This window comes from Chiloscyllium plagiosum, unplaced genomic scaffold (assembly GCF_037043375.1).
Source record: "Chiloscyllium plagiosum isolate Xiang-an unplaced genomic scaffold, Cpla_swu_hap1 HiC_scaffold_1, whole genome shotgun sequence".
NCBI lineage: Eukaryota > Metazoa > Chordata > Chondrichthyes > Orectolobiformes > Hemiscylliidae > Chiloscyllium > Chiloscyllium plagiosum.
The window spans coordinates 89,331,619-89,353,261 of record NW_028270139.1 but is presented as its reverse complement, the minus strand read 5'-3'; the positions used below and the strand labels follow the sequence as shown (position 1 = coordinate 89,353,261).

Genomic DNA, 21,643 nt, shown 5'->3' with positions numbered 1-21,643 from the left:
AAACATGCTGCAGCCTAGTAGGAGATTTGCTGCATTCACTTGTTAAAAGCATAAAAGATGGAGCGAGGTGCTCCCAATGTCAAGATCAACCTTGCCTGATTTTCTTCCAATTCTGCCAGAAATCTTGTCATAGCTCACATCACTCAGCAATAAGATTTTGCTCATGTTTACTGGTGACAACAGATCTACCATACTATCACCTCTCTCAATGCCTCCACTGATGATCAGTGACAACCACCTGAATGGAGGAGCAGCGCTCCGAAAGCTAGTGCTTCCAAATAAACCTCTTGGACTATAACCCTGGTGCTGTGTGATTTTTAACTTTGTATACCCAGTCCAACACTGGCACCTCCAAATCATTCATATTTATGCCATCAGTACTGAGCTGCTGTATGGTTACAATACAGGATGTCATTTGGCCTATCATGTCTGTGCTGGCTCTCTGATAGAGCAATTCAGTTAATGCCTAAGATCAGCGTTTTCCACTTCTGTACCACTGCCCAAATTTACATATCCTCAACTCATCTGCTACTGAAACATTCGTCCATATCTTCATTATCTCTAAACTCAACTATTCCAATGCATGCCTTGCTGATCACTCAGGTTTGACCATCTGAAATTTTAGATTATCCAAAATCCTGGTGTCGATGTCTTAATTCAAAGCAATTCTCTGCCCTCTGCACCCTGACCTATATTAGCTGAAGCACATCTTGATTTTAAACTTCTCTTCCTTATTTTCAAGTCCCTCCATGATATCCAAGATATTTGAGGCCAACTAATTCCAACACCTTGTGCATCCCCAATTTTAATTGCTCCAACAGTATTGACCATGCTTTTAGTTGTCTAAGCCCCAAGCTCTGGAATTCCCTCTCCGCCTCACTTTGTTCATTTAAGATATGCTTAAAACTGACCTCTTTCAGGAAGCCTTTGAGCATATTCCCTGAACTCCTTCTGTGGCTCAGCGTCAGACTTTGTTTTATAATGTTCCTGTGAAGAGCCTTGGGACTGTGCACAAAGTAAAAGTGCTGTATAAAGGTAAGCTATTTTTATATTCCTCTATTTTTCACTATTTTTGTTCGTGCAAGTGATGAAATGAAACTGATTGAAGCTACATGCAAATCTTAGTTTTTGTTGGAAATTGAATGAATGCACAGCTTGCAGAATGCTCTCCTCATGTCATTTTGGAAAGCCTGCTTTCAGAGTGTAGTACAGTCTTAACTGCACTTGGACCTTGTCAATACAAAATGCATTCTCTGAGGATGCTGTTATGTGGAATGAAATTGTTATTCAATGTATTCTTCAATTTTTTTTTCTATTATAGACTATCTTTATTAACATTAGTATTCAGAGATTTACGTATATGTAATTTTAGATCAAATCTCTTTAAGCAACCATATCAAGATGGGATGAATAAATCATTTGCAATCTCTTTTATGGAGTGTCAGAAAATGCTGTAAAGGAGTGACACGTTCAAAATACTATCTGCGCTTTAATTGTGATTAAAATGTAAAAGTAATCGTATTCAATAGTGTGACTTTACTTTGGCAGATAATGAAGTCTTATTTGAAAGTAATCAGAGGTCTGCCACTTTAAGTACAATAGTAAGGGAAAGAAGTTCCTGACCTTATCAAGGCTTGTTTACAAATGCCTCAAGCTAGATTGTGCCACAGCCATTTTCAATGTTTCTGCTTTAGGTGAAGATAGGGGAGATATTTAAACCAAGTTACAAAATTTAATCATTTAGGTGTATACAAAACTAAACTGTTTAATTATTTAAATACAAAGATCTGAGACTGACACAAATGGCTTCTGGTGTAAATTTGAATTTGGATAAAATAAAAATAGAATGTTCTTTCAAATGTTGCAGCAATCAAGAAAACACTTTGCTTATGAAAAAAATGCAATTATGCTTCTGTAAAGGATGATGCTTAAGGTCGGCATCATATTTATCACTTCACAATATTAAACTGATCTGGACTTCCACTTAGTCGTAACAGCCATGCTGAATTTTACTCAAAAACAGTGTGCATCACACACATAAAGAAGAGGGAGACGATGTCTGGTCTTCAATTGGTAAAGAAATCAGTCATGCCTGACAAATATGCTATCGCATTTTTCTCAAGCAGTAGCACAAAAAAGGTGCAACAGAAAAAGAACTATATTTACAAGTTACAAAATCAAGAATTTGTTTCATACCAAAATAGTTTAATGGAGAGAGAAACAAAATGAATAGAACCATAAACATTTGCAATATAGGAGGCCATACAGTTCATTGTGTATATGCCTGCTTACAGCTGTGAAAAGTCTGTTAGTGTGTTCAAAGTGTATTTTTGTCTCATTGGACTGGACATCTTTGCCCTTACTGCAGGTGGTAAAGTCATATAGTTATTCAGCACAGAAACAGATCCTTCAGTCCAACTCGTCCGTGCCACCAGATATCCTAAACTGATCTTGTCCCACTTGCCCCTGTTTGGCCCATATCACTCTGAATCCTTCCTATTCATGTACCATCCAGATTCCTTTTAAATATAATTGTACCCACTTTCCGCCACCTTCTCTGGCAGCTTGTTCTACACATGCACCAGCCTCTGGGTGAAAAAAACTGCCTCTCAGGACCCTTTCAAATCTTTCCCCCTCACCTTAAACCTATGACCTCTAGTTTTGTACTTGCCTATCTTGGAAGAAAGAGTTTGGCTATTCATCCTATCCATGCCCCTCATGATTTTATAAACCTCTAAAAGATCATTAGATTGACATCTCATTTTTAGGTATATCTGGTGTTGCTACTGGAAATGCCTTCCTACACTCTTCATTGAACCAGGGCTAATGCCTGCCATAATGGGAACTGTACGGTGGGGGCTATGCCAAGCCATGAGTTTATAGATTTTGGTTGAATACAATTCTACTGCTAATGGCCTACAGTGCTCTGATGTCCAATTTTGAGTTGCTAGATCTGCTTGAAATCAATTCCATTTCACACAGTGGTAATGCCACAATGGAGAGTATCCTCAGTGTGAAGACAGGACTTTGTCTCCACAAGAAGTATATTGGGTTGGTCTAGCTGACAAGAGAGATTACTGAGCTTGCAGTAGGTTTTAATAATAACTAGCTTGTTGCATGGTAAGGATCGAGACAGATAGCTTCACAGAAACATGAAAGCCCCTCTGAAACCATGAGTCTCTTCTCTCATGCGATCTTTTACATCATCACAGGGAGAGGTGCTACTTACATTCTCTCAGCCGTTCTAGGCTTTCTAACCTTTTCATACCAAATGCAACCAGTATTGTCATGGACAGATGCATTCGCAACAGACAAGGTAAAGTAAATTTTTCCCAACTGTTGGTTCTCTCACAACCTGCCAGTGTGGCAGCCATGTGGCAGTAGGACACAACCTGCTCAATCAGCTGTGGAGCCACTGTGGTGATCATTGAAGTCTCTCACTGTGCTGTTGCTAGCATCAATGCTCCTTTAATTGGTGTTCAATTGGGATATTGATTCATCATTTGGAAGATGGGAGCTGGGGTGTTGTGTGAGACTGCTGGACTCCGGAGTAAATGTAAAGGATTTCGAGGCATCAAATTCCACCCCACACTGTTGACTGTACATCACTTTGCCACCACATCTGTTGTTGCCTAGTGGAACAGGACATACCCAGAGATGGTGTCTGTGATCTTGTCTGTAGGGCATGATTTGTTAAGTATCATCATGTTCGGTTATTGTTGGACTAGTCTGTGGGACAACTCAAGCATAAGCTCTTCATCAGGATTCCTGCTGATTCTCCTGCTCCTCGGATGTCACCTGACCTGCTGTACTTTTCCAGCACCACACTCTTCGACTCTGATCTCCAGCATCTGCAGTCCTAACTCTCCGATTATTTGCTCCCAGCTCCCAAATGTTAGTAAGTTTTGCTGAACCAATAGGGCTGTGTTTGCCATTATCATTTTTGGTACCTAGGTCGATGCCAGATGCCTGGAAAATTGTGTCCAATTCTGAGCAATCCAAAAGACCATAAGATAAAGGAGCAGAATTAGACCATTCAGCCCATCGAATCTGCTCCACCATTTGATCATGGCTAATGTGTTTCTCAACTCCATTCTCTGCCTTCTCCTTGAAATCTTTATTCCCCTTACTAAATAGGAAGCTATCCATCTTTGTCTTAAATATGCTCAATGACTTTGCCTCCACAGCCTTCTTTCCACAGATTAACCATCATCTAGCTGAAGAAATTCTTCCTCACCTTAGATCTAAAGGGTTGTCCCTTCACTCTGATGCTGTGCTCTCGGGTCCCACTCCCTCCTACTAGTGGAAACATCATTTCAATGTCTACTGTATCCAGGCCTCTCAGTATTCTGTGAGTTTCAATCAGAACCTTCCTCATCCCTCTAAACTCCATTGAGCACAGACCCAGAGTCTTCAACCACTCCAGATATGACAAACCTTTCATTCCTTGGAATCATTTTTCTAAACTTCCTCTGGATCCCTCCAAGGCCAGAACATCACTCCTTAGATTTGGGGCCCAAAACTGCTCACAATGTTCCAAATGTGGTCGGATCAGAACCTTATAGAGTTGTAGCAGTACATCTCTGCTCTTGTATTTTAGCCTCAGTGAAATGAATGCTAACATTGCATTTGCCTTCCTAACTGCCAACTGAAACTAGCACTCCTAAATCCCCTTGTGCATCAGATTTCTGAAGCCTTTCCCCATTTAGAAAATAGTCTATGCCTCTATTCTTCCTAATAAAGTGCATAACCTCACACTTTCCCATATTATATTATATCTGCCTCTTCTTTTCCCACTCTCCTAACCTGTCCAATTCTTTCTGCAACCTGCCCGCTTCCTCAATATCACCTGCCCCTCTACCTATCTTTGTGTCATCTGCAATATTAGCAACAATGCCCTCAGTTCCTTCATCCAGATTGTTAATGTACAACATGAATACTGTAGTTGTGGTCCCAATACTGCACAGCTCCACTAGTCATTGGCTGCCATCCTGAAAAGGAACCCTTTATCCTCACTCTGCCTTCTGCCAGTCAGCCAACCTTCCATCCATGCCAGTCCCTTGCTCTAGTACAATGGGCTGTTAGCTTATTTATCAGCTTCCTGTGTTGCACTTAGTCAAAGGCCTTCTCGAAATCCAAATAGATCACATCCACTGGCTCTCCTTTGTTTAATTTGCTTGTTATTACCTGAAAGAATTTTAACAGATTTAAACAAAACAAAAGAACTGCAGATGCTGGAAATTGCTGGAAAAACGAACAGGTCTGAGAGCATCAGTGGCACTGCATTATTCTTTCAGGGAGCTAGCATGGATACAATGGACTGTATGGTCTATGAGCTCAATTTTAAGTGGATGCAATGGTATCAAGCAAAAGGTGAAAAGTGGTGTTTGAGAGGCCAGGTTGTTGAGCCCATCTCCATGAGGTCAAGACGCCACATTGGAGTTAATTACCTGAGGCTTTGGCTTCTGCCCCTATGAGTGAAAATATCCCACCTCCAAGAGCTGTCAGACCAGTAGAGAGACAATAGTTCACCAGACTCAACAGCACCACAGGAAGCAGTGGTCACTACTGGAACTGAAACCTATTCTAAACAAGGAACAAGTGTCATAGTCATAGTCATAGAGATGTACAGCGTGGAAACCGACCCTTCGGTCCAACCTGTCCATGCCGACCAGGTATCCCAACCCAATCTAGTCCCACCTGCCCATATCCCTCCAAACCCTTCCTATTCATATACCCATCCAGATGCATTTTACATGTTGCAATTTTACTAGCCTCCAGCACTGGATGAAGATTAGTGAAAAGCCAATCTGGATTAGTCTCACAGGCCCTGGCGAAACAAGGAGGTACGCAAGCAGGGGTATGGGGGAAAGGGATTTTTATAGGAGCGACACTTTCTGCAGTTTTCCTTGGGCTGTTCTTTGAGCAGGAACTTCTCACCACCTGACCTCCTCTGTCAGAGTTTACCTGGTGGCCTCATTATGTAGCTTTGGGCTTCCTTCAAAACTGGAAAAATAATTCTCCTTCCACCCCTTGTTCACAAGGTTATTATATTTCCCAATTCTGATGAAAGCTAACAGCACTAGTTAAATAAAAACCCAACAACTGCAGGTCTGGCAGCATCTGTGAAGAGAAGTCAAAGTTAACGTTTCAGGTCCAGTAACCATTCCTCCGAACCCAGTTCTGAGGAAGGGTCACTAGACCTGAAACGTTAGTACTGATTCCTCTTCACACAAGGTGCCAGATCTGGTGAGTTTTTCCAACAACCTCTGTTTTAGCACGAGTTCAATGATTGGAGAAAATCAGGCAGGTTTCGTTACAAGAATATAAGCCTCGCCACCCAGTTTCTCTCAGTGTACTGTGCCTGTCCTTTCCAGTGCACCCAGCAACAGGATAATATGCCCCTTATCCACACCCTGTCTCTCTGAAAGGCTTAAAACCTCAAATATTGTATGCTGCACCTTCCAGGGTGAAAAAAGGCTATATATGTATGAGTTCTTGGTTTTTTCCTCAGGCGAGGCTCGCATCCTTTGGTGACAAACTCTCACTTGTTTGTCAATTAACTCTCAGACCTAATTTCTTGCAGTTATTTTTCATGAGCTTGGAATGAGCTCCCATGATTCCGGATTAGTGGTGCTGGAAGAGCACAGCAGTTCAGGCAGCATCCAAGGAGCTTTGAAATCGACGTTTCGGGCAAAAGCCCTTCATCAGGAATAAAGGCAGTGAGCCTGAAGCGTGGAGAGATATGCGAGAGGAGGGTGGGGGTGAGGAGAAAGTAGCATAGAGTACAATAGGCGAGTGGGGGAGGGGATGAAGGTGATAGGTCAGGTGGGGGAAGGGGAAATGAGGAAACTGTTGAAGTCCACATTGATGCACTGGGGTTGAAGTGTTCCGAGGCGGAAGATGAGGTGTTCTTCCTCCAGATGTCTGGTGGTGAGGGAGCAGCGGTGAAGGAGGGCTTGATGGTGAGGTTGGGATTGGAGCAGAGGGTTTGGAGGGCTGCGCGTTGTGAGGGTGAGAGTTTGGAGTGGGGGAGGGGTATAGACAGGTTGAGGCGGTTAATGTCCTGGCGGCAGTTGGAAATGAAGAGGTCGAGGGCAGGTAATAGGCCAGCGCGGGGTGTCCAGGTAGATGCAGTGTGTTGGAGGTGGGTGAAGGGGTCCTCGGAAGGTGGGCGGAATCCTGATTGTGAAAATAAGCTCAGAGGCGGAGGTGACGGAAGAATTGTTCGATGTCACGGCGTGTATTAAATTCATTGATGCGTGGACGGAGAGGGATGAAGGTGAGTCCTTTGCTGAGGACTGATCGTTCGTCCTCAGTGAGGGGGAGGTCTGGGGGGATGGTGAAAACTCAGCAGGGCTGGGAGCTGGGATCTGGTGTGGGTGTAGAGCTGAGAGTGGGGGCAGAACCTGTAACTGGAGTGGGTGTGATGGTGGGGGGAATGGGGGTGGAGTCATGAGCAGGGGTAGTGTTCCCCTTGGGGTTCTGGGGGGTGGGGATAGTGACAGTGGGGTCTGTGGGGGGCATGTCAGCAGAATGCAGGTGAGTGGTGCTGGTGGGGGCGGAAGTGGTGGTAACAACGGCAGTAAGGGTGGCGGAAGTCACTGAGCATGTGGCATCAGCGATGATGTGAAGGGCGGAAGTGATGTCACGTGTGATGCATGAGGAATTGTGAGGGGTGGAAGTGGCCATGATGGGGGCGGAAGTGACATCATCAATCAGTGTGGGGGTAGCAGCTGCATCAGCCGCATGGCTAATGGCATCTGAGTAGATTGTGAGGCCAGGGGAATCTTCTGGAATGTTTGAGGAGTGCTGGTTATAGAGGTGGGTGGATAAAAGTTTGTTGTACTTGCAGTTTTTGATGTTTGAGATGGAATTGAAATACTGTTTGTTGAGAGTATGAATTTTCCTGAGGATGTAGTACAGAGTGGGTCCTTTGCAATTCTGAGAGAGTGTGGCCCTCAGCTGAGGCAGGGCAGACTGTAGAGAGGTTAGGTGCCGGCGCATTGCTGCAAGCGTGGAGCGGAGGATCTTGAAGGAGAACTGTTGCTGGTGTTTTTGAATCTGTAGTCTGTACTGTTTGTCCTGTTCAGGTCCGAACTCTGCTGGTTTAAAGGTGGTCTGGAGTCCGTGTGGGATGAGTTGGTTACGGAGGCATGCACTGAGGAAGCAAATGTAGCTGTGGTACCGAGTTTGTTTCACAACATGGTTGAAGAGCTTCAGGGCAGAGGAAATGACCTGGGAGTTGCAGTGGGAGAGGGACTCCCTGATATTCTGGTAGAGAGAGGAGGAAAACTTCTTCAAGGCAGGCATCCTTGTAAGAGGATTCGCAGTAGGGTTAAAATCAACGAGGTAAAAACAATGACTGCAGATGCTGGAAACCAGATTCTGGATTAGTGGTACTGTTCCTCATTTCCCCTTCCCCCACCTCACCCTAGTTCCAAACTTCCAGCTCAGCACTGTCCCCATGACTTGTCCGGACTTGTCCTACCTGCCTATCTCCTTTTCCACCTACCACTCCACCCTCTCCTCCCTGACCTATCACCTTCATCCCCTCCCCCACTCACCCATTGTACTCTATGCTACTTTCTCCCCATCCCCATCCCCCACCCCCACCCTCCTCTAGCTTATCTCTCCACGCTTCAGGCTCACTGCCTTTATTCCTGATGAAGGGCTTTTGCCCAAAACGTCGATTTTGAAGCTCCTTGGATGCTGCCTGAACGGCTGTGCTCTTCCAGCACCACTAATCCAGAATCTGGTTTCCAGCATCTGCAGTCATTGTTTTTCCCAAGATTCCAGGTCCAAATGAACCCTTACCTACAATCCCTTAACTCTTTTTAGCTTTTCTTAAATTGTAATAATAGGCCATTTCTGCAAATAACAACAGTTTGCAATGAAGAATCCCACATTCTATTCACACAATCTGTAATGATAAGACTTCTGCAACTTTTTAATTCTTAACTATGATGATTGCCACATTTCTTTAGATTCTTGTCATATGTTTGGCACCATCCAGTGGATGTAACTGGGCATAACAATATGATGCGTCACAGGATTATCAAAATAAAACATTAGGCCTGATTGTCAAGTTTTCTCAATGTTATTCTGGGGATTCTCTGATGATCCACCTCTGTTTCAAAGGGAAATTGGGATAAGCCTACCACCTAATCCACCACAATTCCCAACATGGACATACTAGGTTTAGATGTAATGGCATAATAAGTGATCTCTCATCCATGATAAACTCTCCCAAGAAACAGATTGAACTTCCCTCACTGACCCACTGCAAGACTACCTCACCCCCTAATTTCAGGGAACTTCCTATGCCTGGGAAATGTGAAAAGGAAACCAGGTCTGCAGGTTGATTGGCTAAAAAAGAATAGGTAGGTCATCACATTAAAATATAGGGCTGCTACCTTGTCAGTAAACGTGAGGGTTTTGTATACACTTTTCTGCATTGTCATGAAAGAACATGCTAGTTCGCAAAAAGTGTAAGATTGATTCATTGGCAAAACAAGTACAAAAAGGGCCCTGGTGAGGTTTTTCTTATTTGAACATGTATATAGGAAGGACTTCCTTCAGGGTATTAAATAAAAGAATGTAGCCCTTTTTAATGACAGGACATTATTATGGACCAGACCAAATTCACTCAAAATATATTAAGGAGATATCCTCAACCCTAACTTTTTCTTATTTTAAAGGAAAGTACCAAGTGTTGTGTTCCAGATGCAATTTGGTCAAACTATCAGTCTTAAAGCAAAACACACTCCATTCATACACTACAGGTAAATACAACAAAAGAAAGAATTGGAATAACAATTCCCTTGGAAAACTTAACAGAATAATAGATTATTTAACTACTAAACAGTAACTGTTCCAGTAACATCCCATCAACATACCCTTGGCAATGGCAAATTCAGTAAGATACAGTTTCTCACATGCAATTCTTGTAGCAGGAAAGGATTCCCCAGCTTTTAGTTGTAACAGAGAGATGAAAACAGCTGCCACATCCAAATTCAAGATCACAACAACAACTGCTACTGAAAAACTAAAACTAAAATTTCTGGTTTGACCCCACCAATTCAGGCTGTTTCTGTTGTTTCAACTTTTAAAAAACCCAAGACCTCTCAAACTGTTTATTGGCTCTGAGAGGACTGCTCGGTACCTCTGTCTCAATCTTTCTGCATAAAAAAAGGACAAAATACACCTCTTAAAGTATTATCACAACACAACACATTTGAATAGAAACACAAGCTACATAGGAATCATCTTAGACTCATAGAGTCGTACAGTACGGAAACAAACTCTTCAGTCCAACTCATCCATGCTGACTAGATATCCCAACCTAATCTCATCACATTTAGAGTCATAGGTTTGTACAGCATGGAAACAGACCCTTCGGTCCAACCTGTCCATGCCAACCAGATATCCCAATTCAATCTAATCCCACCTCCAGCACCTGGACCATATCCCTCCAAACCCTTCCCATTCATACACACATCCAAACGCCTCTTAAATGTTGCAAATGTACCAGCCTCCACCACTTCCTCTGGCAGCTCATTCCATATACGTACTACCCTCTGTGTGAAAAAGCTGCCCCTTAGGTCTCTTTTATATCCTTCCCCTCTCACCCTAAACCTATGCCCTCTAGTTCTGAACTCCCTGAACCCAGGGAAAAGACTTTGCCTATTTACCCTATCCATGCCCCTCATAATTTTGTAAACCTCTATAAGGTCACCCCTCAGCCTCCAACGCTCCAGGGAAAACAGCCCCAGAATGTTCAGCCTCTCCCTGTAGCTCAAATTCTCCAACCTTGGCAACATTCTTGTAACTCTTTTCTGAACCCTTTCACGTTTCACATCATCTTTCCAATAGGAAGGAGACCAGAATTGCATGCAATATTCCAACAGTGGCCTAACCAATGTCCTGCACAGCCGCAACATGACCTCCCAACTCCTGTACTCAATTCTCTGACCAATAAAAGAAAGCATACCAAACGCCTTCTTCACTATCCTATCTACCTGCGACTCCACTTCCAAGGAGCTATGAACCTACACTCCAAGGTCTCTTTGTTCAGCAACACTCTCCAGGACCTTACCATTAACTGTATAAGTCCTGCTAAGATTTGCTTTCCCAAAATGCAACACCTCCCATTTATCTGAATTAAACTCCATTTGCCACTTCTCAGCCCATTGGCCCATCTGATCAAGATCCTGTTGTAATCTGAGGTAATCTTCTTCGCTGTCCATTACACCTGCAATTTTGGTGTCATTTGCAAACTTACTAACTGTACCTCTTATGCTCACATCCAAATCATTTATGTAAATGACAAAAAGTAGAGGACCCAACACCGATCCTTGTGGCACTCCACTGGTCACTATTCCGTGAGATCTAACCTTGCTAACCAGTCTCCCAGGGGGAACCTTGTAGAACGCCTTACTGAAGTCCATATAGATCACATCTACCGCTCTGCCCTCAGCAATCCTTTTTGTTACTTTTTCAAAAAACTCAATCAAGTTTGTGAGACATGATTTCCCACGTACAAAGCCATGTTGACTATCCCTAATCAGTCCTTGCCTTTCCAAATACATGTACATCCTGTCCCTCAGGATTCCCTCCAACAACTTGCCCGCCACCAATGTCAGGCTCACTGGTCTATAGTTCCCTGGCTTGTCCTTACCACCCTTCTTAAACCGTGGCACTACATTAGTCAACCTCCAGTCTTCCAGCACCTCATCTGTGACTATCGATGATAGAAATATCTCAGCAAGAGGTCCAGCAATCACTTCTCTAGCTTCCCACAGAGTTCTAGGGTACACCTGATCAGGTCCTGGGGATTTACCCACCTTTATGCGTTTCAAGGCATCCAGCACTTCCTCCTCTGTAATATGGACATTTTGCAAGGTGTCACCATCTATTTCACTACTTTCTATATCTTCCATATCCTTTTCCACAGTAAAAACCGATGCAAAATACTCGTTTAGTATCTCCTCCATTTTCTGTGGCTCCACACAAAGGCTGCCTTGCTGATCTTTGAGAGGCCCTATTCTCTCCCTAGTTACCCTTTTGTCCTTAATGTATTTGTTAAAACCCTTTGGATTCTCCTTAATTCTATTTGCCAAAGCTATCTCATGTCCCCTTTTTGCCCTCCTGATTTCCCTCTTAAGTATACTGCTACTGCCTTTATACTCTTCTAAGGATTCACTCGATCTATCCTGTCTATATATGCTTCCTTCTTTTTCTTAACCAAACCCACAATTTCTTTAGTCATCCAGCATTCCCTACACCTACCAGCCTTTCCTTTCACCCTAACAGGAATATACTTTCTCTGGACTCTCATTATCTCAGTTCTGAAGGCTTCCTATTTTTCAGCTGTCCCCTTTGCCTGCAAACATCTGCGCCCAATCAGCTTTTGAAAGTTCTTGCCTAACACCATCAAAATTGGCCTTTCCCCAATCTTGAACTTCGACTTTTAGATCTGGTCTATCCTTTTCCATCACTATTTTAAATCTAATAGAATTATGGTCGCTGGCCCCAAAATGCTCCCCCACTGACATCTCAGTGACCTGCCCTGCCTTATTTCCTAAGAGTAGGTCAAGTTTTGCACCTTCTCTAGTAGATACATCCACATACTGCATCAGAAAATTTTCTTGTACACACTTAACAAATTCCTTTCCACCTAAATCCTTAACACTATGGCAGTCCCAGTCTATGTTTGGAAAGTTAAAATCCCCTACCATAACCACCTTATTATTCTTACAGACAGCTGAGATCTGCTTACAAGTTTGTTTCTCAATTTCCCTCTGACGATTAGGGAGTCTGTAATACAATCCCAATAAAAAGTGATCATCCCTTTCTTATTTCTCAGATCCACCTAAATAACTTCCCTGGATGTATTTCTGGGAATATCCTCCTCAGGACAGTTGTAATGCTATCCCTTATCAAAAATGCCATTCCCCCTCCTCTCTTGCCTCCCCCTGTAGCATTTGTATCCTGGAACATTAAGCTGCCAGTTCTGCCCATCCCTGAGCCATGTTTCCGTAATTGTTATGATATCCCAGTCCCATGTCTCTAACCATGCCCTGAGTTCATCTGCCTTCCCTGTTAGGCCCCTTGCATTGAAATAAATGCAGTTTAATTTATTAGTCCTACCTTGTCCCTGCCTGCCCTGACTGTTTGACTCGCTTTTGTTCTCAACTGTACCAGTCTCAGATTGATCTCTTTCCTCACTATCTCCCTGGGTCCTACCACCCCACCTTACTAGCTTAAATCCTTTAGAGCAGCTCTAGCAAATCTCACTGCCAGTATATTAGTCCCCCTCCAATTTAACTGCAAACTGTTCTTCTTGTACAGGTCACTTCTACCCCAAAAGAGATTCCAAAGGTCGAAAAATGTGAATCCTTCTCCCAGATACCAGCTCCTCAGCCATGCATTCATCTGCTATATCCTCCTATTCCTGCCCTCACTAGCTTGTAGCACCGGGAGTAATCCAGATATTACTACTCTCGAGGACCTCCTTTTTAAATTCCTGCCTAACTCTCTGTAATCTCTCTTCAGAATCTCAACTTTTTCCCGTCCTATGTTGTTGGTTCCAATGTGGACAATGACCTCTTGCTGGCTCCTCTCCCCCTTGAGAACATTCTGCATCCTCTCTGAGACATCCTTGATCCTGGCACCAGGGAAGCAACACACCTTCCTGATTTTTTTGCTGCTGGTCACAGAAACGTCTGTCTGTATCTTGGACTAGAGAGTCCCCTCACACAATTGATCTCTTGTAACCCAACGTACCCCTCATTGCATTTAAGCCAGCCTCAATACCAGAAACTTGGCTGTTCGTGCTACGTTCACCTGAGAATCCATCACCCCCTACATTTTCCAAAAGAGCATACTTGTTTGAAATGGGTATACCACGGAAGGCTCCTGCACTAGCTGCCTACCTCTCTTACCATTCATGGAGTTAACCCAGCTATGTGACTGTATCTGAGACTTTCCCCTTCCTATAACTGCCATCCATCACATACTGTTGCTGTTGCAAATTCCTCATTGCTTCTAACTGTCTCTCCAATCGATCCATTTGATCTGATAAGATTCGCAACCAACAACATTTATTGCAGATATAATCTGCAGTAACCCCTAAACTCTCTTTAAACTCCCACATCTGACAAGAAGTGCATTTCACTCTACTAAAGGCCATTTTTGTTCCTTCATAATCTACAGACCCAGAAAATAACACCGTCTTATTCCTTTACAAAACACTGCCCCAGCTCTTGACCCATATCCCTCTAAACCCTTCCTATTAATGTACCCATTCATTATACTAGCCTCCACCACTTCCTTTGTCAGCTCATTCTATACTCGCACCACCTCTGTGTGAAACGATTGCCCGTTAGGACCGTTTTAAAGTTTTCCTCTCACCCTAAACCTGTGCCCTTTGGTTCTGGACTCCATGCCCCAGGGAAAAAACCTTGTCTATTACCCTATCCATGCCTCTCATAATTTTATAAATCTCTATAAGGTCACCCCTCAGCCTCCGACGCTCCAGGGAAAACAGACCCAGCCTATTCAGCCTTTCCCTGTAGCTCAAATCCTCCAACCCTGGCAACATCCTTGTAAATCTTTTCTGAACCCTTTCAAGTTTCACAACATCCTTCCGATAGGAAGGAGACCAGAAATACACACAATATTCAAAAAGCGTAAATGTGATCTTCTGTAGATAGTTATGAATTAACTTGTTCAGAGATGCTATTACACACCTCTTGAGCAGGTGGAATCTAGATCCGCTCCTGCTGGCTCAGAGGCAGGGACATTACCATTGCACCACAAAAACCCCTTTAATGCAATCTGCCTTAGCCATTGCTCCTGGTGCAAATATATAAAGCTTATTGGCTAAATAATCGATAAGAAGATCGGAATGTAATTTCCACAATTAGTTATTGTGATTTGGAATGTAATGTCTGAAATTGTGTGGGAAGCATTTTCAATAATGGCTTTCAAAGGGGAATTGGATAGCTACCTGAAGAGGAAATCTTTGCAAGTCTAGCAGAAAGCAGCAAGAGAATGAGTGAAAGCACGTGTGTCCCGTTTGCAATGTTCTGCCATTAATACAATCATAAATATGTTTTGTTTATAGCTCAAAGCAGCATATACTAAGGAGTAAGCAAAGAAGTGTGTGAGTGGGTCAGTCATAATGAGGTAGCTGGCCCAATATGAACAAATTTGTGGACCTTGCTTTTGTGTTATGTTGCTGATATTGGCTGTTGGCAAGTTTGGAGATGGCTGAATACCTAGCACACTCCTTCAATTCATTCTGATCATTATTATTATTGGAGCAACTGAGAAGTAACTGGTGAGAAATCTGACGAATGATGTCATGTGCCGTACCACCTTGTTCAGTGACGTTTGCAGGAGGCGGAGGCTGGTGCAAGAAAAGTCAAGCCCACTTCAGGAATGATTGTGGTTATGTTACTAGATTCCTGATCAAAAGACACTAGCTTACACCTCACCATTCCAGTTAGAAAATTTAAATTTGATTAATTAAACAAATCTGGAATAACAGTGAAGAATCTGTATTGATAACTGTGTAACTATTGGATTATGGAATAAACTGATCTTGCTCATTACTAACCTTTAGTGGGGGAGGGAGATCTGCTGACCTTATCCAGTTTGACCTTCTTACGACTCTAGAGGCGAGCAATGTGATTGACACTTAATTGTCCACTGAAATGGCCTTATTAATTGACTCATTTCTTCCAAGAAGGCAGATCACCATTACCATTATCAAATAAAAATACCTTTGAGTAGAAATATCAGTGGTCAGAAAATGAATGGCCCAATTTGTATCTGAAAAGGTCATTGTAACACTTTGTTCCCTTTATAGATCAGATGAGACTCGGGTTTCTTTTTTAAGTGTTTAATTCATACATGCATGGGAGCTGTACACATCACAGATGGTGTACAACTTCAATCTTTTCACAAACACAACAGTTTTAAACACATTTTAAAACCAATAATAAGCTTCCAATCACCTATTTCAACAAGTAATAATTTCCAATCAAAAGGTTACAATTTTTCCTCACCCATTTCTCTATCCAGTGATCTCAGAGTGAACATGCCATGTTAGTTCACGAGAGTATATTATCCATAAGACCATAAGACATAGGAGTGGAAGTAAGGCCATTCGGCCCATCAAGTCCACTCCGCCATTCAATCATGGCTGATGCGCATTTCAGCTCCACTTACCAGCGTTCTCCCCATAGCCCTTAATTCCTCGAGACAACAAGAATCTATCAATCTCGGCCTTGAAGATATTTAGCGTCCCGGCTTCCACTGCACTCCGTGGCAATGAATTCCACAGGCCCACCACTCTCTGGCTGAAGAAATGCCTCCGCATTTCTGTTCTGAAATGACCCCCTCTAATTCTAAGGCTGTGTCCACGGGTCCTAGTCTCCTCGTTTAACTGAAACAATTTCCTAGCATCCACCTTTTCCAAGCCATGTATTATTTTGTACGTCTCTATTAAGTCTCCCCTTAATCTTCTAAACTCCAACGAATACAATCCCAGTATCCTCAGTCGTTCCTCATATGTTAGACCTGTCATTCCAGGGATCATCCGTGTGAATCTCCGCTGGACACGTTCCAGTGCCAGTATGTCCTTCCTGAGGTGTGGGGACCAAAACTGGACACAGTACTCCAAATGGGGCCTAACCAGAGCTTTATAAAGTCTTAGTAGTACATCTCTGCTTTTATATTCCAACCCTCTTGAGATAAGAGACAACATTGCATTCGCTTTCTTAATCACGGACTCAACATGCATGTTTACCTTTAGAGAATCCTGGACTAGCACTCCCAGATCCCTTTGTGCTTTGGCTTTATTAATTTTCTCACCATTTAGAAAGTAGTCTATGCTTTTATTCTTTTTGCCAAAGTGCAAGACCTCGCACTTGCTCACGTTAAATTCCATCAGCCATTTCCTGGACCACTCTCCCAACCTGTCAAGATCCTTCTGCAGCCTCCCCACTTCCTCAGTACTACCTGCCTGTCCACCTAACTTCGTATCATCGGCAAACTTCGCTAGAATGCCCCCGGTTCCCTCATCCAAATCGTTAATATATAATGCGAACAGCTGTGGCCCCAGCACCGAACCCTGCGGGACACCGCTCGTCACCGGCTGCCATTCTGAAAAAGAACCTTTTATCCCAACTCTCTGCCTTCTGTTAGACAGCCAATCCTCAATCCATCCCAGCAGCTCACCTCGAACACCATGGGCCCTCACCTTGCTCAGCAGCCTCCCGTGTGGCACCTTATCAAAGGCCTTTTGAAAGTCTAGATAGACCACATCCACTGGGTTTCCCTGGTCTAACCTACTTGTTACCTCTTCACAAAATTCCAACAGGTTTGTCAGGCATGACCTCCCTTTACTAAATCCATGTTGACTTGTTCTAATCAGACTCTGCTCTTCCAAGAATTTAGAAACCTCATCCTTAATGATGGATTCTAGAATTTTACCAACAACCGAGGTTAAGCTGATTGGCCTATAATTTTCCATCTTTTGCCTTGATCCTTTCTTGAACAAGGGGGTTACAACAGCCATCTTCCAATCATCCGGGACCTTTCCTGACTCCAGTGACTCTTGAAAGATCTCAACCAATGCCTCTGCTATTTCCTCTGCCACCTCTCTCAGAACTCTAGGGTGTATCCCATCGGGGCCAGGAGATTTATCAATTTTAAGACTTTTTAACTTTTCTAGCACTATCTCTTTCGTAATGGCAACCATACTCAACTCAGCCCCGTGACACCCTTTAATTTTTGGGATATTACTCATGTCTTCCACTGTGAAGACTGACGCAAAGTACTTGTTAAGTTCTCCTGCTATTTCCTTATCTCCCATCACTAGGCTTCCTGCATCAGTTTGAAGTGGCCCAATGTCTACTTTTGCCTGTCGTTTGTTTCTTATGTACTGAAAGAAACTTTTACTATTATTTCTAATATTACTGGCTAGCCTACCTTCATATTTGATCCTCTCCTTTCTTATTACACTCTTTGTTATCCTCTGTTTGCTTTTGTATCCCTCCCAATCTTCTGATTTCCCACTGTTCTTAGCCACTTTATAGGATCTCTCTTTTTCTTTAATACATTTCCTGACTTCTTTGTCAGCCAAGGTTGTCTAATCCCTCCCCGGTTAATCTTTCTTTTCTTGGGAATGAACCTCTGTACAGTGTCCTCAATTATACCTACAAACTCCTGCCATTTTTGCTCTACTGTCTTCCCGGTTAGCCTCTGCTTCCAGTCTATTTTAGTCAGTTCCTCTCTCATGCCCTCATAATTACCTTTATTCAACTGTAACACCATTACATCCGATTTTGCCTTCTCCCTTTCAAACTCCAGACTGAACTCTATCATATTATGGTCGCTACTTCCTAAGGGTTCCCTTACTTTAAGATCTTTTATAGAGTCTGGTTCATTGCAAAGCACTAGGTCCAGAATAGCCTGCTCTCTTGTGGGCTCCATGACAAGCTGTTCCAAAAAGCCATCCTGTAAGCATTCCATGAATTCCCTTTCTTTAGATCCACTAACAACATTATTTACCCAGTCCACCTGCATATTGAAGTCTCCCATGATCAATGTAACCTTGCCTTTCTGACATGCCTTCTCTATTTCCCGGTACATGTTGCGTCCCTGGTCCTGACCACTGTTAGGAGGTCTATACACAACTCCAATTATGTTTTTTTTGCCTTTGTGGTTCCTCAATTCCACCCACACAGACTCCACATCATCCGACGCTATGTCATTCAATACCATAGATTTAATTTTGTTCTTAACTAACAAGGCAACCCCACCCCCTCTGCCCACCTCTCTGTCTTTTCGATAAGTTGAAAAACCATGGAGGTTTAACTGCCAGTCCTGACCCCCCTGTAACCAAGTCTCTGTGATGCCTACTACATCATAATCATTCACTATTATCTGTGCCATTAGTTCATCGGCTTTGTTATGTATGCTATGAGCATTCAGGTATAGTGCCTTAATGCTAACTTCCTTATCATTAGAGATGTTGGAAGTCATATGTCCTAAGTTATCCTTGCTTTTTACTGCATTCTCAGTCTGCCTCAATTTTAAATCCGCCTGGAAAAATTCTATCCTGCTGCTTATCTTGCCATTTACCTCCATACTCCCTGTCGCTTTCACTTTCCCTTCCCCCCAACTCAGAAGTTTAAAGTCCTACTGACCACCCTATTTATCCTCTTCGCTAGAACATTGGTACCTGATCGGTTCAGGTGGAGACCGTCCCAACGGTACAGATCCCCCCTGTTCCAAAACTGATGCCAATGCCCCATGAAGTGGAATCCCTCTTTCCCACACCAATCCCTTAGTCACGTGTTTACTTGCCTAATTTTCTTGTCCCTATGCCAATTGGCACGTGGCTCGGGCAGTAATCCGGAGATTATGACCCTTGAGGACCTGTGCTTCAATTTCCTGCCTAGTGCTTCATAATGCCCAAACAGGTCCTCCACCCTAGTCTTGCCTATGTTGTTGGTACCAACGTGGACCACAACAACTGGATCCTCCCCCTCCCGCTCCAATATCCTTTCAAGACGGTCGGAGATGTCTCGCACCCTGGCACCGGGCAGGCAACACACCATGCGAGACTCCCGATCCGGCTTGCAAAGGATACTATCTGTCCCCCTAATTATAGAATCCCCTATAACCACTACTTGTCTATTAGCTCCCCCCTCTTGAATGGCCTTCTGGACCATGGTGCCTTGGTCAGTTGGCTCATCCTGTCCAGAGCCCTTTTCCTCATCCGAACAGGGAGCAAGAATCTCGTACCTGTTGGACAAGGTCAAGGGCTGAGGCTCCTCCACTCCTGAACTCCGGTTCCCCCTACCTGCCTCACTTACAGTCACACTCTTTTGTGCCTGATCACTAGCTGAATGTGAATTACTTAATCTCCCAGGTGTGACTGCCTCCTGAAACAAAGCATCCAGGTAACTCTCCCCCTCCCGGATGTGCCGCAGTGTTTGAAGCTCAGATTCCAGATCATCAACTCTGATCCGGAGTTCTTCCAGCAACCAACACTTGCTGCAGATGTGGTCACTGTCATTCACAATGGGATCAGCCAGCTCCCACATCATACAGCAACAACACATCACCTGCCCAGCCATCTCTGCTTAGTTAGTTAATTAGTTACTTTGTACAAGTATGAATTAGAATACCTTCTGATACCTCTCTGCTATAGTTTTTTTTTACCCTAAATAAGGACTTGATGTATACACACACAAAAAAAAACAGAGTAAATTTTTAACTAGTCCCTGGTAAAGAAATAAAAATCCTTACCTTAAAAGAAAAAGCAGAGTAGTTAAGAAGGTTAGAGGAGGAGGGTGGGTGGGAGATACTACAGGTGTAGAATCTCGGGTTTAGCCGCCTTCCTGACTTATATACTCACTTTTCCTTCCCGGCTGCCCCTCTGCTTGCCGTCACTTCCTCTGCTGCTCCCGCTCTTTCTGTGGAGAGAGAGTAATAAAACACACCGCTGCCCGCTACAGGTAAGCAATTTTAAAACAAACTGTCTTACCTTTGCTGTAGTCTCCCGGGTTCATTTTTACCTTCGACGCTGCTCCCACTCAAATCCAATCATTTTCAAACTAGCACACATGATCATATTCACTAATCACATTGTAAGATATTCACATCTTCTAACTGTAGGTAAGTACTTGTGAATATCAGAAAACTTACCGTAGCCTTTCTCCCCTTTCAGTATCCATTGTCATCCAAGTCCAACCAAAGTATTGTCTCTTTGAGCCATTTCTGAGATGGATATTTGGGGCCAAAGATCTCAACAGCTTTTGTTTCAGATAAATCTGGTCTCCCAATCCCTTAGTACCTTGACTCTGAGTGTAGCAGAATTCATATTCTCTAAATACACCTACCAAATAGGTTGAAAATAGCAACAGTGTGTTGCAGAGATTCAATGAACAGCTACAAGAATGATTCCAAGAATTAAAGTTCAGCTATTTGCCAAGAGAGTATGAGAATTGATTTAATTCTTGACATAGACTGTAGATAAACGAAAATATCTGCATCTTGGGGGCAAGTATTCTGAGGTCCAAGATATCATTTGTGTTCTGAAGAAGACTCATACCAGACTTGAAACATTAACTCTATTTCCGTCTAAATAAAAATGGAAAGAACTGCAGATGCTGTAAATCAGAAACAAAAGCAAAATTGCTGGAAAAGCTCAGCAAGTCTGGCTATATCTATGGAGAGAAATCAGAGTTAATATTTTGGATTGAGAGACCTTTCCTCAGAACTTGGAGTAAGGGTCACTCGAACTGAAATGTTAACTCTGATTCATCTCCACAGATACAGCCAGACTTGCTGAGCTTTTCCAGAAATTTCTGGGTTTTTTTCTATATCATTTGTGGGATGTGGGTGTCACTAGGTGGCCAGCATTTATTGCCTATCTCTAGTTGCCCTTGAGAAGGTGGTGGTGAGCTGCCTTCTTGAACCGCTGCAGTCCACCTGCTGTGGGTTGATCTACAGTGCCATTAGAGAGGGAATTCCAGGATTTTGATCCAGCGACATGAAGGGATGACGATATATTTCCAAGTCAGGATGGTGAGTGGTTTGGAGGAGAATTTGAAGAGGA

The 21,643-nt window shown here is 43.2% G+C and overlaps 1 long non-coding RNA gene across 1 annotated transcript in view; it reads left to right on the top strand.

The window, feature by feature from the left end:
* The first annotated feature begins 947 nt into the window (after positions 1-947).
* The window catches only part of LOC148152156 (uncharacterized), a 142,178-nt gene continuing 121,482 nt past the window's right edge, over positions 948-21,643 (top strand). Inside the window, exon 1 of the long non-coding RNA XR_015757592.1 lies at positions 948-1,035. This is a non-coding gene — a long non-coding RNA (uncharacterized LOC148152156). The remainder of the gene's footprint in view (positions 1,036-21,643) is intronic.